The sequence below is a fragment of the Eleutherodactylus coqui genome, chromosome 3 (genome assembly GCF_035609145.1).
Source record: "Eleutherodactylus coqui strain aEleCoq1 chromosome 3, aEleCoq1.hap1, whole genome shotgun sequence".
Classification (NCBI taxonomy): domain Eukaryota; kingdom Metazoa; phylum Chordata; class Amphibia; order Anura; family Eleutherodactylidae; genus Eleutherodactylus; species Eleutherodactylus coqui.
Window position 1 is genome coordinate 101304432 of NC_089839.1, and position 19046 is coordinate 101323477.

Genomic DNA, 19046 nt, shown 5'->3' on the forward strand with positions numbered 1-19046 from the left:
ACTGCGGGCATCTTTTTTTCTTTTTTTCCTTTTAGCCACACACAGCCAATCGCACTGCGGGCATATTCTTTTTTTTCTTTTTGCCACACACAGCAAATCGCACTGCGGGCATCTTTTTTTTCATTTTGCCACACACACACAATCGCACTGCGTGCATGTTTTTTTTTTCCTTTTTGCCACACACAGCCAATCGCACTGCGGGCATCTTTTATTTTTTTGCTTTTTGCCACACACACACACAGTGAATCGCATCACAGACAGCATTTCTTTTCCACACAACGCCAATCGCACTGCGGGCATCTTTTTTTCTTTTTTTCTTTTTTGCCACACACAGCCAATCACACTGCGGGCATGTTTTTTTTTTCTTTTTGCCACACACAGCCAATCGCACTGCGGGCATCTTTTTTTTTTTTGCTTTTTGCCACACACAGTCAATCCCATCACAGACACCATTTCTTTTCCACACACTGCCAATCGCACTGCGGGCATCTGTTTTTCTTTTTTTCCTTTTTGCCACACACAGCCAATCGCACTGCTGGCATCTTTTTTTTCTTTTTGCCACACAGCCAATCGCACTGTGGGCATCTTTTTTTCTTTTTTTCCTTTTTGCCACACACAGCCAATCACACTGCGGGCATGTTTTTTTTTTCTTTTTGCCACACACAGCCAATCGCACTGCGGGCATCTTTTTTTTTTTTGCTTTTTGCCACACACAGTCAATCCCATCACAGACACCATTTCTTTTCCACACACTGCCAATCGCACTGCGGGCATCTTTTTTTCTTTTTTTCCTTTTTGCCACACACAGCCAATCGCACTGCGGGCATATTCTTTTTTTTCTTTTTGCCACACACAGCAAATCGCACTGCGGGCATCTTTTTTTTCTTTTTGCCACACACACACAATCGCACTGCTTGCATGTTTTTTTTTTCCTTTTTGCCACACACAGCCAATCGCACTGCGGGCATCTTTTTTTTTTTGCTTTTTGCCACACACACACACACACACAGTCAATCGCATCACAGACAGCATTTCTTTTCCACACAACGCCAATCGCACTGCGGGCATCTTTTTTTCCTTTTTGCCACACACAGCCAATCACACTGCGGGCATGTTTTTTTTTTCTTTTTGCCACACACAGCCAATCGCACTGCGGGCATCTTTTTTTTTTTTGCTTTTTGCCACACACAGTCAATCCCATCACAGACACCATTTCTTTTCCACACACTGCCAATCGCACTGCGGGCATCTGTTTTTCTTTTTTTCCTTTTTGCCACACACAGCCAATCGCACTGCTGGCATCTTTTTTTTCTTTTTGCCACACAGCCAATCGCACTGTGGGCATCTTTTTTTCTTTTTTTCCTTTTTGCCACACACAGCCAATCACACTGCGGGCATGTTTTTTTTTTCTTTTTGCCACACACAGCCAATCGCACTGCGGGCATCTTTTTTTTTTTTGCTTTTTGCCACACACAGTCAATCCCATCACAGACACCATTTCTTTTCCACACACTGCCAATCGCACTGCGGGCATCTGTTTTTCTTTTTTTCCTTTTTGCCACACACAGCCAATCGCACTGCTGGCATCTTTTTTTTCTTTTTGCCACACAGCCAATCGCACTGTGGGCATCTTTTTTTTTTTTCCTTTTTGCCACACACAGCCAATCGCATCACAGACACCCTTTCTTTTCCACACACTGCCAATCGCACTGCGGGCATCTTTTTTTTTTCCTTTTTGCCACACACAGCCAATCGCACTGCGGGCAGGTTTTTTGTTCTTTTTGCCACACACAGCCAATCGCACCACAGTCATCCTTTTTTTCCCCACAAACAGCCAATCGCACTGCGGGCATCTTTTTTTTCTTTTTGCCACACACAGCGAATCGCACCATAGACACTTATTTTTTCACACACAGCCAATCGCACTGCGGGCATTTTTTTTTTCTTTTTGCCACACACAGCCAATCGCACTGCGGGTATCTTTTTTTTTTGCTTTTTGCCACACACAGTCAAACGCATCACAGACACCGTTTCTTTTCCACACACTGCCAATCGCACTGCGGGCATCTTTTTTTTTTTTTTTTTCTCCTTTGTGCCACACACGGCCAATCGCACTGCGGGCATCTTTTTTTTTTCTTTTCTTTTTGCCACACACAGCCAATTGCATAACATACACCCTTTCTTTTCCACACACTGCCAATCGCACTGCGGGCATCTTTTGAATTTTTTTTTTCTTTTGCTTTTTGCCACACACAGCCAATTGCACCATAGACACACTTTTTTTTGGCCACACACAAGCAATCGCACTGCGGGCATGTTTTTTTTCTTGCCACACACAGCCAATCGCACCATAGACACACTTTTTTTCCACGCATAGCCAATCGCACTGCGGGCATCTTTATTTTTTCTTTTTGCCATACACAGCTATTTGCACCATAGGCACCCTTTTTTTGCCACACACAGCCAATCGCACTGCGGGTATGTTTTTCTTTTCTTTTAGCCACAAACAGCCAATCGCACTGCGGGCATCTTTTTTTTGCCACACACAGCCAATTGTTCTGCGGGCATGTTATTTTTTTTTTCTTTTTGCTACACAGCCAATCGCACCACAGACACGCTTTTTTGCCACACACAGCCAATCGCACTGCGGGAATCTTTTTTTTTTTCTTTTTGCTACACACAGCCAATCGCACCAGAGGCACCCTTTTTTTTTTTCACACACAGCCAATCGCAGTGCGGGCATCTTTTTTGTTTTTTTCCTTTTTGCCACACACAGCCAATCGCACTGCGGGCATCTTTTTTTTTTCTTTTTCCCCACACACAGCCAATCGCACTGCGGGCATCTTTTTTTTTTCTTTTTCCCCACACACAGCCAATCGCACTGCGGGCATCTTTTTTTTTTTCTTTTTGCCACACACAGCCAATCGCACTGCGGGCCTTGATTTTATTTTATTTTCGCCACACACAGCAAATTGCACTGCGGGCATCTTTTAAGATCTATTTCATGGAAAAACGTCTTCCAAATTATATATATTTTTAGGGTTCCGGCAGAGGAGCGTTTTTTTCCCGCATCCATAGATGCAAAAAAAAAAACGGGTCTATTAGAACAAATGCTTTCCAATGAATGTGGTCACATGTCTGTTTTTTACTAGTGAACAATTCGCCCCTGCAAAAAAAATAGGACAGCGTTTTTTTGATTCACACAAAAATGACGTTTTCATGCAAATGGATGCAACTTTGACAATATGAAATCTTAGTCAAAGCCCTTAAATGAACCTTAGATGCAGAAAAAAAATTAAAAATATATATATTATAGCTGTGATTGGTCAAAGCGCTCAACCAATCAGGAAGAGCTGTGGCAGAGGAATTCTTCAGCCTATATATGTATATATTATTTTTTTTTCCTTAACCCATTCCCGCTGCAGGGCGTAAGTTTACGTCCTGGGAGCGGGGTACTTCCTGCAACAGGGCGTAAACTTACGTCCTGGAGATAGCGCTGGATCATATGTGATCCAGCGCTATCCCGCAGCGGGAGCCGGCTGTCAGTCACAGCCGGCGTCTCGCTGCAGCAGCGGGGGGGCATCGGAGATGCGCCCGCCACTTTCAACCCCTTCCCTGCCGCGATCTAAGTAGATCGCGGCAGGGGAAGAGTTCACAGCGGGAGCGCGGCTCCCTCTGTGCCTCCGGCCGGGACTCGCGATTTCATCGCGAGAGCCCGGCCTGTCACCATGGCAACAGGACGCCAGACACTGGCGTCCTGTATTGCCTATGCCTGAGATCGCTGTATGAGCGATAAGGCATGGGAGAGCAGTAGCTCTGCCATGCCTTATGACAGCGATCATCAGGGCAGTGGTTAAAGTCCCTCAGAGGGACACAGTCAGTGTAAAAAAAAGAAAGATTTAAAAAATGAATTAAAAAAATGTAAAAAAAAAGAGTAAAAAAAACTTTTTTTATGCTTTTTCTCAGATTAGCATAAAAAAAGGTAAAAAAAAAATAAAACCCCACATATTTGGTATTGTCGCGTCCGTAACGATGCGTACAATAAGTTGCACATGCTTTTGACTGTGCACCGAAAAAAACGCTAAAAAAAAAGCTAAAAAACTGAGGCAAAATGCTCATTTTTAGCATTTTGCCTCACTAAAAACGCAATAAAAGTGATCAAAAAAGCCGTATGTACGCCAAAATGGTACCAATAAAATCTACAGCTCGTCTCGCAAAAAATAAGCCCTCATAGAGCTCTGTACATCAAAAAATAAAAAAGTTACGTGACTTTGAATGCAGCAATTTAGAATAGAAAAAAGATTTCCAAAAAAAAGGGGTTTTATTGCAGAAAAGTGGGAAAACCTAAAAAAAATGTTAGAATTTTGGTATCGTTGTAACCGTACCGGTCTGCAGAAAAAATGGAAAGTCTCATTTATGCTGCATGATTAACGGTGTAAAAAAAAATAAAAAAATCTATGGCAGAATTGATGCGTTTTCTCTCTCTGCTATCATTAAAAAAAAAAAAAAAAATTTACAATATAGTCTATGTACCCAAAATTGGCACCGATAAAAACTACAGTTCGCCACGCAAAAAACAAGCCCTTATACGGCCGCGTCCACGGAAAAATAAAAAAGTTATGGCTTTTGAAAAATGGAGATGGAAAAATACCAAAAAATCGCTTGGTCCTCAACGCCAAAATAGGCCATGTCATGAAGGGGTTAAAGAGAAACCATGGCTGATTTTAAGGGGAGGGCTTATATTTAAAACCCTTCTCTGAAAATCACTGCAGGGGTTGCCGGCATCCTATCGTGTGCCATTGAAAGCAATGCTGCACGGACCTGCATTCACGCATGTTTGTGCATGTACGTGGGTGCGTGGTTTTGTGAGCACCTATGTATGGCACACGCACACACTCGTCTGAATGCGCCCTTATAAAGCAAAAAATACGGTATATACAGTTAGTTATATAGTCTTTTAAATGTACATTTTCTTTTGCCCTATAGCTGCCATACAGGGACTAACATTATGCCAAGACTCATTTTATTTGATAGTCTCTATTGCCATTATCGCTACTATTGGTTTTATTACTATGAGGGTTCTTTCACACGGCCGTTGGTGTTTTGACGTGTGCCCACCGGCGCCATAAAAACGTGTGAACGGGCACAGAAATCTAACGTTTGTGCGCCCGTTCAGACGGCCTGAGCCCAGTGCATATACGCCGAAGCCGCAATGCCGTTGGGCAGGGGAAGACAGTTTAGCTCTGCTAAGCTGTTCTCCCCCTTCCCCTCACCGACTCTCTGCAAAGGGAGGAGGCGGGACGGGGCAGGAGCTAGTGTGCCAAGCTCCCGCCCCCTCTCCGTCCCTTGTTGGCCGCCAGCAATAGGAGGGGTGGTGCTTAGCTCCGTCCCCGCCCCGCTCCCTCCCATTGCAAACAACTGGCGAGGGGCAAAGAGGAGGAGAGAAGGGGGAGAGAGTTCAGCAGTCACGCTGCTAAACTCCCTCCCACCTCCCCTCTCCGGCAGCTGTCATTGGCTCCCATAGGAATCTATGGCAGTGGCTATATTCTGGCCGGGAAAGATAGTTCCAGGACTATCTTTCCTGCGTGGCGTAAAAGCGCCTGGTATATCACACTACCAACTACTGTCCACGTCACCTTTTACTCCACTGTGACTCTACACCATATATGAATGTGTTGTATCGTGTAACCCCAGCAAGTACTGAGGAAGACGTTCCCAAACCCCCAGACGCGGATACAAGCTGGTTTTAAATGAACCTTAATGACAAAACACCCGAGATCAAGCAGTCCCACTTCCATTTTTATCCCATTTCCTCTTCCCCGGGGGCGCTCCATCCATTTTTCTTCCCCTCCTCCACACTATTGTCACTATAGGGGGATGTCTCCCCTTTAAGGGCTCATGTCCACGGGTATATATATAAAATACTCCGGGTCTCCCGCAGTGTTGTACACATATATAGCCAATACACTCCTCCGGCAGAGACCGTTTATGGGCTGTGCATGGCACTGCGCATGCCTGGGAATCTGTCGTCACGCACATGCGCAGTCTGATTTTCTCTTTTTAATTCCCCGCTCTGAACAGCTCAGGGATGCGTATGGAAACACTGCCTGTATCAATGTATTGTGTATGGACAGCGTATTGATACACAGCCCAAACAAGGGCTGCATATGACACACAGAGAGATAGTGCATGCTGCAATTTATTTCTCTTGCGTATCGATAGGCAGTGCCCACACACAGGTGGGTATGGAGCAATGGAAGCCCATATACTTTCATTGCCTCCATTCTCTGCATATCACTCATGCGTGCAATGCATGCGGAATTCGTGGTGGGAAAACGCCCGTGGACATGAGCCCGAACTGGGGCTCATATGGACGCTTCAGCTATAGTGGGAAAGTGTGAAATAGAAAAGAGGCAATATAAATGACCCCCTAGGAGGTGTTTGATGTAAAAATAAATAAATACAGAATTAAATATATATTAAATAAAACGACTCAACATCGACGCCAGCCAAAATCAGCGCTATTTGCGCCCTGTAATCTAAAACTATACAAATTATATATCTATACAGCGAAACCGAAATGAGGAACCCATTCCCTACTTTATTTTAGTGTAAATATTCTAATTTTACAAATAAACAACTATTATTAAAAAAAAAACATTTTTTAGCTTATTACTAGATATTTTAAATAAATAAATAAATAAAAAATGGCCCTATATGTCATAGAAAGAAAAATGCTGCAAAAATCATTTTGGGAGCAAAAGAAAACAAAAAAAAATAGGGGAGTAAAATCACCATACGGGTAAAATCCCCCAAAAGTGGTCCTTTAGGGGTTTTAAAAAAATGATTTTTGCTGCAGTTTACCAGCAAAGCGCATCAAAAAGACACACAAAAAAATGTGACTGCAGTATAAAGGAAGGACTTGTCTATTAGAGGTTCTCTAGCGAGCGGCTGAGAATACAATCCCCTCATATAAAAGGGTTCCCCATGATATCTAACAATCACCAGCTCAGTATATAAACATGGAAACCCAGAGAGATGTGACACTTATCTGTGAGCGGCCAGAAGCTCCTCCGGACAGGGATGATGAAGGCTGCTAACAGCGAGCAGCAGCGGTTAAATCCACGTAACGTCCACCTGCAGCGTCCAGAAGCTCTTCCCAGACAGGGATGATGTAGGCTGCTAACAGCAAGCAGCAGCGGTTATATCCATGTAACGTCCACCTAGAGCGTCCAGAAGCTCCTCTCGGACAGAGATGATGTAGGCTGCTAACAGCAAGCAGCAGCAGTTATATCCACGTGACGTCTATCTAGAGCATCCAGAAACTCCTCTCAGTCAGAAATGATGTAGGCTGATAACAGCGAACAGCAGCGGTTATATCCACGTAACGTCCACCTAAAGCGTCCAGAAGCTCCTCTCAGACAGGGATGATGAAGGCTGCCAACAGTGAACAGCAGCGGTTACATCCACGTAACGTCCATCTGGAGCGCCCAGAAGCTCCTCCCGGACAGGGATGATGTAGGCTGATAACAGCGAACAGCAGCGGTTATATCCACGTAACGTCCACCTGGAGCGCCCAGAAGCTCCTCCCGTACAGAGATGATGTAGGCTGCTAACAGCGAGCAGCAGCGGGTATATCCACGTAACGTCCACCTGCAGCGTCCAGAAGCTCCTCTCGGACAGTGATGATGTAGGCTGCTAACAGCAAGCAGCAGCGGTTACATCCACGTAACGTCCACCTGGAGCGCCCAGAAGCTCCTCTCGGACAGGGATGATGTACGCAGCCAACGGTTGAGGAGAAGTTATGGGGTGTAGCAGAGGCAGCAGAGCTCCGGTGACTGTTGTAGTGCCGCTGCTGCAGGAACTGCCTGTGCGGATGGGTTCTATCTGCTTCTAGAACTGCAGACCGCTCTGACCTCACAAGATTCCATTGAAACCCCTGTGACCTCACTCGACCGCACATACACACACCCTCACAGGTGGGCAGGACCGGCCACAGGCCTCTCTAACCAGGGATCTTCTAGACACATTTTAGGCTCATTTCTCACATATTGCGTAAATCCACACTGGAATTCAGCAGAATAATCCACAACAAATTCTGAGGATTTTGGCGCAGATTTCACTCATATTAAAATGAATAAAATCCGCCTTGAAATATCCACAACCTGCAGAGCATGCTGGGAAGGTGAAAATCCGCAGCGAGACTCCAATCCACGGCAGATTGTTTTCACTGTGAGTGAAATCCCCATTCACCGGTATTTGACTCTAATTGGAATTTTGGTGCTAAATCAGCAAGCAAACCGGACTATGACTCTTTCACCAATATTTGGCTATATGTTCTGATGAAGCGCCCCATATTTAGACCAGCGTTACGCAGCTTATGCCGCCATACTGCAATGTGTGAGCCGCGTTTGTTGCTACTTGGGGAGGGCTCTGTAATACGATTTCTGTCAAAAACCTAAAAAATACGACAATGCGGGATTTTCACCATCACAAGATCAGATCTGCATGACATTGCAGGTACAGATTCAGTGTAATGCGTTCCTGTAGGCGAATGGTGCACGGAATATCGCAGTGCAATCTAGCATAAACCTGTGATAATCACTCACATTAACACCCTGCAGAGACCTGAACTTAATAAAAACGGCTAGTGCAATAGAATTGCGAGGGTTAAACATCATATATCTTGTAAGATAAGAGGAGAAGCCGTCACATTACTGTTCCCCTGCCCCCAGATACCGGCGCTACCAGGGTCCTCCACTGCTCTCCTGCCCCTAGATACCGGCACTACCAGGGTCCTCCACCGCTCTCCTGCCCCCAGATACCGGCACTACCAGGGTCCTCCACCGCTCTCCTGCTCGCTGATGCCAGCACTACCAGGGTCCTCCACCGCTCTCCTGCCCCCAGATACCGTCACTACCAGGGTCCTTCACCGCTCTCCTGCCCCCAGATACCGGCACTACCAGGGTCCTCCACCGCTCTCCTGACCCCAGATACTGGCGCTACCAAGGTCCTCCACCGCTCTCCTGCCCCTTGATGCCAGCACTACCAGGGTCCTCCACCGCTCTCCTGCCCCCTGATGCCAGCACTACCAGGGTCCTCCACCGCTCTCCTGCCCCCTGATGCCAGCACTACCAGGGTCCTCCACCGCTCTCCTGCCCCCAGATACCGGCACTACCAGGGTCCTCCACTGCTCTCCTGCCCCCTGATGCCGGCACTACCAAGACCCTTCACCACTCTCCTGCCCCCTGATGCTGGCGATACCACCCTTCTCTCGCCTTCATTTATCAAAGCTGTCTGAAAAAAAAATTTGGCCTTGTTGCCCGTAGCAACCAATCACAGCACAGCTCTGATTTCTGAAACGGCTCTAGTTACATGACAGCTGCGCTCTGATTGGTTGCTATGGGCAACAAGGCAGGTTTGTCTTCTAGATAGATTAGATTAATGAGCCCGTCTGTTCTTCCTGTCCCAGCGCTGACATGTCCGCACCACATACAATGCGGTGACCTGCAGTAACGCCAAACCTGCAGGATGCTGCGATTACAAAAATAGCCACCGACCCAAGAAACGCACGACTAAAGGAGAAAACCCCCACAAAGGATCCCTGTAGTGTTTATGGAGCTCCACACTTCACTATTGATCTGCTAAAATCCGGCCGCAGGGTTTATGGAAAAAAATAATCCAGAAAAACGTCCCTAAAAATACGTCACTATAAATGCGCGGGAGTAAAAGCATCCGTAAAGTGTATTCACGTGTCGCAGTCAAGGTGCGGCTGAGAACCACATCAAAGACCGCGTGTACTTTTACCTGTAAAAACCATGTGACCAAAAAACACATCTCACATCTGCGGCAAAACTGGCGGGGTTCTCAGATTTGGTGTGAATATACCCTTACGCACCACGCTCTGCACCGCGTGCTTTACACTGTATTTACACAGGCCAGTGCGATATAGGTGAGAGAAAATCGTAATATATATATATATATATCACAGTTGTAAACCTGCGTTTTTCAGGTTTCTGCGAAACGTTCCCATGTTCAAAATGCGCTATTCGCATCACTGTAGGTGCGTTTTTAAACGTGAAAAATAATAAAAAAGAAAGAATGAGCAGTTCTTGCAGTGGAATTGCCTCAAAACAGGACATGCTGCGTTATTTTGCACTTGCACTTGTGTGCGCCGTGAGGTCACAACCGCTGCATGAACAACGAGTAACGTGAATATTCCCACAAAGAGACAGTTCATCTGTGCATGCGCCAGCTGAAGACCTCGCGGCGCACATGTGAGACTTGGCAGCGCTACATGGATGACGCCTACTGCGTCATCCACGGCTAAGGAGTTGGGAGGGGTGGACTTTGGAGCCGAATAAGCTGCTAGTAGATGGTCCAGCTTGCTCAGCTGATCGCTCTGCCTATTTTGGCCATAAAGGCGTGAAGATTTTTGGGGTATTTTCATCTCCAATTTTCAAAAGACATAACTTTTTTATTTTTCTGTTGACTTGGCGTTATTTTGGTAGGCAAAATGAACAAAATGAGCATTTTGCCTCTGCATCTTTTAGGGTTTATATTTACATTTTTTGCAAGATGAATAGTGCGTTCGATTCACTGTAGAGATCGTTACGGATACCAGAAATGTGGGTTTATATATATATATATATATATATATATTTTTTTTTTTTTATTTTTTTTATTTTTATTTGTTATTTTTTTTTAATAGAAGGGGGAAAGTACAATTTTTTTTTTCTTTCATTTTTTATGTCACTGTGGGGGACTTGAACCATAAAAGCACTGTTTGCTATGACGTTGCACTGCAGTACTTTTGTAGTGCAGTGCATTATTGCTTACCATAGGCCAGTCTCTATGTACAGGTCATGTGCCGCACAGTGTAATGGGAGACACGATACTGGCCAAAGTCACAACTAAGTTGGCCTAACTTCACACAGGTATGCGTGATACGAGGCCGTGAATCCCGCCACCATATCGCGCCCTCACCATGTGAATTCAATCCTCTGCCGCGGCTGTTCTCTCCCCCATTGCTGCCACCGGCCCCATTAAAAACAATGGACGCTGCAATGCGAGATCACGCAGCCAGATAGAACATGCCGCGGTTTGTTTCCCGCATCGCATCGTTCATGTGTATGACTCCATTCACAAGGTGGTGGTTCAGATTTGTGCATCTCAAAATGCACAAATCTCACGTGATTGTATCACCCATATGAAGCCGGTCTTATGGTGCCCATAGTTCAGGTCGGAGGAGTCCGGGGATGTGAGTGGGACTTTTCAGTCAGCGCAGGCGCATACCCTTAGAGAACAGGATGTGCGCACACTGACTGGCGAATCATACACACCGCGTTCCGACTTCCAGGGGCTACGGTGCAGGAACCGTGAGCTGGGGAGGTAAGCAGAACACACCCCGGACTCCTCCGGACCCGTCCTATGTGCTCCAAAACTTCATAGTGCTTATAGGGGATGACTGGTTGCTTTTAAAGGGGTTGTCCAACTACCAGACAGAATCTTTTTAAAGCTGTGTTCACACATGGCGTTTTTCAACGGCAATTAAAAACTGAATAAAAAAAAAACTCTACAAAAAACGCCATGTGTGAACGCGGCCTAATAGGGCTGTCTGTACTAAATTAATAAATCGCTACACTTACCACTCTGATAGGATCCAGCGCTGCAGTACTGGTGTTTGTTGTGACAGTGGCCACCACAAGTAGTCAGTTGATTGCAGCCAATCAGAGGCTGCTGTGTCACGTTCATTTCCTGTAACTACAAGAGACTGGATATGGCACTGACAGGTCAGCAATAATTATCTTTCTATATATCAGCACAGGTTATGTAGAGCCATGACCCGAGATGAGTACTCCCCTCTGCCGTCCGTTGGTAGGCACTACAACAGTATACTAGAGCCTCCATGCCCACCCGTATCACATCTTATATACAAGCTAGAAGGGGTACAACAGGATACTAGAGCCTCCATGCCCACCCGTATCACATCTTATATACAAGCTAGAAGGGGTACAACAGGATACTAGAGCCTCCATGCCCACCCGTATCACATCTTATATACAAGCTAGAAGGGGTACAACAGGATACTAGAGCCTCCATGCCCACCCGTATTATATCTTATATACAAGCTTGAGGTGGTCCAACAGGGTACTACAGCCTCCTCACATCTTGTATCTAAGCTAGAGGCGGTACAACAGGATACTAGAGCCTCCATGCCCGCCTGTATCACATCTTTTATCCAAGCTTGAGGTGGCCCATAAGGGTACTAGAGCCTCCATGCTCACCTGTATCACATCTTGTGTCTAAGCTAGAGGCGGTACAACAGGATACTAGAGCTTTCATGCCTGCCCGTATCACATCATGTATCTAAGCTAAAGGCGTTACAACAGGGTACTAGAGCCTCCATGTCTACCCGTATGACATCTTGTATCCAAGCTTGAGGTGGTACAACAGGGTACTAGAGCCTCCATGCCTGTCCCTATCACATATTGTATGCAAACTAGAGGCGGTACAACAGGGTACTAGAGCCTCCATGCCCACCCGTATCATATCTTATATACAAGTTAGAAGCAGTACAACAGGATACTAGAGCATCTTTGCCCACCTGTATCATATCTTATATACAAGCTAGAGGCGGTACAACAGGATACTAGAGCCTCTATGTCCACCTGTATCACATCTTATATACAAGCGTAATGTGGCCCGTATCACATCTTGTATCTAAGCTAGAGGTGGTACAACACGATACTAAATTATCCATGCCCGCCCGTATCACATCTTATATACAAGCTTGAGGTGGTCCATCGGGGTACTAGAGCCCTTATGCCAACCCATATCACACCTTGTATCCAAGATAGGGGTGGTCCAACAGGGTACTACAGCCTCCATGCCTGTCTGTATCACATCTTGTATCTAAGCTAGAGGCGGTACAACAGGATACTAGAGCCTCCATGCCTGCCTATATCACATCTTTTATCCAAGCTTGAGGTGGCCCATAAGGGTACTAGAGCCTCCATGCTCACCTGTATCACATCTTGTGTCTAAGCTAGAAGCGGTACAACAGGATACTAGAGCTTTCATGCCTGCCCGTATCACATCATGTATCTAAGCTAAAGGCGTTACAACAGGGTACTAGAGCCTCCATGTCTACCTGTATGACATCTTGTATCCAAGCTTGAGGTGGTACAACAGGGTACTAGAGCCTCCATGCCTGTCCCTATCACATATTGTATGCAAACTAGAGGCGGTACAACAGGGTACTAGAGCCTCCATGCCCACCCGTATCATATCTTATATACAAGTTAGAAGCAGTACAACAGGATACTAGAGCATCTTTGCCCACCTGTATCATATCTTATATACAAGCTAGAGGCGGTACAACAGGATACTAGAGCCTCTATGTCTACCTGTATCACATCTTATATACAAGCGTAATGTGGCCCGTATCACATCTTGTATCTAAGCTAGAGACGGTACAACAGGGTACTAGAGCCAGTATCACATCATGTATTCAAGCTAAAGGGGGTACAACAAGATACTGGAGCCTCCATGCCTGCCCTTATCACATACTGTATCAAGCTAGAGGTGGTACAACAGGGTACTGGAGCCTGCATGCCCATCCATATCACTCCTTGTATCCAAGCTAGAGGCGGTACAAAAGGCTCCAAGAGTCTCCATGCCCTCCTGCATCACATCTTGTATCCAAGGTAGAAGTGGTACAACAAGATACTAGAGCATCCATGCCCACCCATATCGCACCTTGTATTCAAGCTGGAGGTGGTACAACACGTTACTTGAGCTTCCATGCCCACCTGTATCACATCTTGTATCCAAGCTAGAGGTGGTACAACAAGATACTAGAGCCTCCATGCCTGCCCCTATTACATATTGAATCCAAGCTAGAGGCGGTACAACAGGGTACTAGAGCCTCCATGCCTGACCATATCACATCTTCTATCCATGCTAGAGGCAGTACAACAGGATACTAGAGCCTCCATGCTCCATCTCATCTTGTATCTAAGCTAGAGGCGGTACAACAGGGTACTAGAGCCTCCATGCCTGACCATATCACATCTTCTATCCATGTGAAAAACAGAAAATTCACCAGCGCTCCGGTGCTTTGGAAAATGGCAGATGATGCAAGGTAGTGCAAACGAGGTGTATATGATGTGGATGTTACTTACTTCGCAGGGGTGCTAGTGGTTAAGAGGCAGTACAACAGGATACTAGAGCCTCCATGCTCCATCTCATCTTGTATCTAAGCTAGAGGCAGTACAACAGGGTACTAGAGCCTCCATGCCCCCCTATTACATCTTGTATCCAAGCTAGCGGTGGTACAACTGGGTACTAGGGCTTCCATACCAACCCATATCACACCTTGTATCCAAGCTAGAGGTGGGAGAACAGGGTACTAGAGCCTCCATCTGTAGCACAGATTACATCTAAGCTAGAGGCTTAGCAACCAATCACAGCACAGCTGTGTTTGGTTGCTATGGGTAACAGAGACAGTTTTTATAACAGTGTGGTGCCATGATCTGCTCTGTATTTACACACACAGCTCTTCTATATGCACAGCACAATATAGGCTGTCAGATAGGGTCACCGCGGAGATCTGTCTGCTGGCTCTTGCTCCCGCGGTGAATCTCAGCAACGCCTGTGGACAGGCAGCCTAACCCTTCACTCCCTGTGTGAGATCAGCCGCCCCGGCTGGGGGGCGACTGATAGCACTGATTTTAAATCCCCGCCTGCTGAAAGCTCCTCAGAGCAGTGCAGGAGAAGAGGCGGCTGGACACGGCTGAGCCCTGGCAGCTGCAGAGAGGTGAGTATACATTGGTATTTTTTTATTTTTACACATTTTTAGGATGGTTTTCAGGGAAGGGCTTATATTTTAAGACTTTCCCTGAAAATCACTGCAGCGCTTGCCAGCAGCCCAGTGCTTTCAATGCAGTCGGCTGTATTGCCGACTCTATTGAATTCAATGGGAGAACATCTTTCTCCTCTTCCACAGCTGTGACAGCTATGGCAGAGGATCACTATCTTCATATATGTTCTCAGTGGGGTCGGCACTGCTGCCACCGGCCACATGAAGCACAAGGTGAAACCCCCGGATGCGACAGCATACACAGAACACTGGTTTGTTCTATAATTTTCACCGCAGGCGTTTTTCTGCATGTAAAATTTGCCCATGTGATCACTCACATTGAAAAGCATTGGTTCTAACTGGTGCGAATTTTTGGACGTGCGGAAAAACGCCGGTTACAAACGCCCGTGTGACTGCGCCCTAAAGGGTGCCTGCACACGAACTGAATTTCCAGCGCGTTATTTTAGGCACATTATCTGCCCCAGACCGCAGCCAATATACTCCTATGAGGATCCGCAGTTGTCCCCAGACGGACAGATTTGTATCGCGTTTTTTCACGCGCGTGAAAAAATCTGCAACCTGTTCTAATTTGGGTCGGATTCTGCGCGTGAAGCCTCCAATACAAGTGAATGGGTGCGTTTTTTCACGCAGTACATCCGCAGTGCAGCTGCGGATGGAGTCACTGGTTACTATGACTACAGGAAGTAGGCATGGTAGGAGGCGTCCCAACACACAGCACAGAGCTTCACAGGCAAATTTCAGCAGCAGCACTGCCCTTCCAGTCACCTCATCCACCAGACAGCAGCCACCAGCCTGCAGCCACAAGCCACCAGCCTGCCACAAGCCACCAGTCATCAGCCACCAGCCACCAGGCGTAACGAATAATGATCGACATGGGCAAACTTGTCGCAATGATGCAGGACTTCCCTAGCATATGGGACAGTAACTCCCCAGAGTACCTAGACAAGAATAGAAAGGAACAATCCTGGCTTCAACTCTCCGCTCAGGTTTATGGGGATGCCTGGACGAACGCAATAGAAGCGGAAAAGAACTTGCGTGAGTATTATTCGCTATTGCGTCAAATGTACTTTTGTTCTTCATTTTAACCCCTTAGTGGCCAAGCAGTTTTACTTTTGTTTTTATTGTGCTTTTTTCCATCCCCACTTTTAACCCCTTAGTGACGGAGCTTTTTTGCTTTTTTTCCTTTTTTTTCCCCCTACTCCCTAAAAAATCGTAGTTCCTTTATTTATCCATCGACGTCGCTGTATAAGGGCTTGATTTTTTGCGGGACGAGTTGTATTTTGCAATGGCACTATTTATTGTACCATATAATTTACTGAAAAACCTTTAAAAAATTGTAATCAGAGAGAAAAAAAAAGACTTTCCACCATCTTTCGGACGTCCTGTTTCTGCAGCGCGCAAAGTGCAACAAAAACGACCTGATATTTTTATTCTATGGGTCAGTACGATTACTACGATACCAAACTTATATAGTATTTTTTTTGCTGTAGTACTTGTATATTTTTTTTTAAGATATTTAATTTTTTTAAATTATTTTCTGTGTCCATTTTCTGCGTGCAATAACTTTTTTATTTCTTTGGCAACATAGTTGTGTGAGGGCTCATTTTGTGCGGTATGTCCTGACGTTTTTGTTGGTACCATTTTCGCATACAGTTGACTTTTTGATCGCCTTTTATTACATTTTTTCTTGGAAATAGGGTGACCGAAAAAGTGCATTTCGGGCGTATATTCTTTATTTTTTTTTACCACGTTCACCATGCAGGGTAAATCATACATTACTTTGATAGATCAGGCATGCAGCGATACCAAAACGATCACACTGCAGGACAGACGACTCTCCGCAACGCTGGCAGAAAAGAGCATATGACCGGCTCCATTGCCGGACTTGTGTTCTTTCCTCCAGCTCTGTGGAAAGACGTCCATCCTGCATTGCGGCCGTCTTGTGCAGGAAGACGGGTGCATCAGCCGCCAGGATGCGCCCAGGTTACTAAGCCCTCCCTGTTTGTTTTTTGCGGGAACAGTTGTATTTTCCACTGGTGCCACTGAAGCAGCATTTATTGGGTTAATAGCCTTGTTCAGCAGACACCCGCAATGTGTAGAGGGAGATAGGTAGTATTTCTTGCCAATGCAGGATGTAAGAACGCAAAATCTGTAGTAATGAATTCCTCTTGTGAATTTTTTTGCAGTGACTGAAATAAAGTCACGCTGGAGAAGCGCCTGAAAAAAGTTACATGGATCAACCATGCCCACAAAGACATCTGCTCACCGGGTGAAAGCATGTTGCCAGAATAATTTAACGGTGCTCGCACAAGCAAGAGGGACAAAACGGAGTCTGGGTGTTGGTTTTTAAGCTGTTTTCCAAGGAATGGGCAGTTCTCTAGGGGTTGGGTTTACAATAAGGGGTGTCTGCTGTTTTTTCTGTGCGTTTTTTTCCGCAACACATCCGCGTATATCCGTGCGTGATTTTTCACGCATCCGCACCTATCCGCAAGCACATTTAGGTACCATACGCGCGTGAAAATCCGCTAGCGGAATCCGGAACGCTCGTGTGCAGGCGGCCTAAGCTGGAACTTTGCAAAACTTCATACAGGTGGTGTATGAACAATGAACATTTTGTAAAAATTTCAGAAAAATTGAAAATATTCGAGCAGGGACCCTCTCCCAAATTAGATCATTTGACGTGGAATGACGCACTCCCTACATTACCACAGAGATGATGTCCCCCTGCGCAACAGATGAACGCTGTGACCAATAACATTAAAGGGCTTTTCTGTGCTCAGGATAGGTCATCAATAGTTGATCAGTGAGGGTCCACTATTTGGGATCCCTACCAATCAGCTGACTGAAGAGACAGCAACACTCAGATAAGAACCTCTGTCACTTCAGTCCATGCCAGGCACAGCACCATACACTGTATAGTGCCTGTGGCTGGTACTGCAGTTCAAGTGAAATGGACTGAGCTGCTCTCTAGCCATGACCGATGAGCGTGATGTCACATGCCTGAGAAGAGGACGTGGCACTCATCAAAGCACAGCATTTCAATTGGAGGGGATCCCAAGCCCTGGATCCTCCATGATCAACTATTGTTGACCTACTTTTAAGGATAGGTCATCAGTAGTGTTGTTCTGGAAAACCTTCTAAGTAGTAACATACCTCTTGGCTCCTTGAAGGTTGTGACACAGCAACTTCATCGTCCTGATTAGTTTGTTCAGCATCTTGAAGCTCTGGATGCTTGGGTTGTTTTTTTGCTGCGACCTAGGGCCATAAATAAAAAAGTAGAGATTTGTGAAACGTTGTATGGATAAGATACAATATAGCCGGCTTCACACGGGCGGGCCAGATTCCGCATGCGGAAGGGCCTGCAGCCGATTCGGGCTATGAAGCCGGTGACCCCACTTACCTGAATTTTCTGTCCGTCGGTCATGTGCAGTAGTTTTTTTTTCCTTTTTTAATGCTTGTATTTCCGGTGCAGTCGCTTAGCAATGGCGTGGATACCCGCGGGCCATACACAATGTTAGCTGCGTATGGGCTGCAGGTTAGACTGACTCCACTGACTTCAATGGAGGCCGTCTGTGTGGAGTCCGCAGCAAAATATGGCATGCGGCAATTTTTCCCCTGGTCACGGAATAGATAATTCATATCTGCGAGTGTGAGCAAAAGTGTGATTTAACATGGTTTACAATGTGGAGAGCGGGACTCGGGAGCCACACTTCATCTGCCGCAAACCTGGAAGGACCGCTGCAGGCCCCCACAGAGAGAGTAGCAGCAGGCCACACACGGCACTCCTCATACCGCTGGTAGTGGGAGCTCCGGCAGCTAGACGCAGCTCAGAGAACCACGTGTGAGGGACCAGCGGCTCCCCATCAGGGACAGAGCGGGAGACGCTCACAGCACTCCTCTGCAGCTTGAGGTACTCCCGGGTGCCAGAGAAGACCCCCTGACCCCGGGAGAAAGAAGCTGCACCCCCAGGGTTGCCACCTTTGTCACGAAAAAATACCGACCATGGTTAGATGGGGGCGTGGCTTGGGTGTGGCTTATGACGGCATTCTGCTGGTGATAGTGCCCCCTCAGTAGCTCCAGTGGTAATAGTTCCCCCCTTGGTGCCCTTCCCCACAATTGAAAATTCGGACCGCACATCACTATATACAGGAGATGCCCAGAG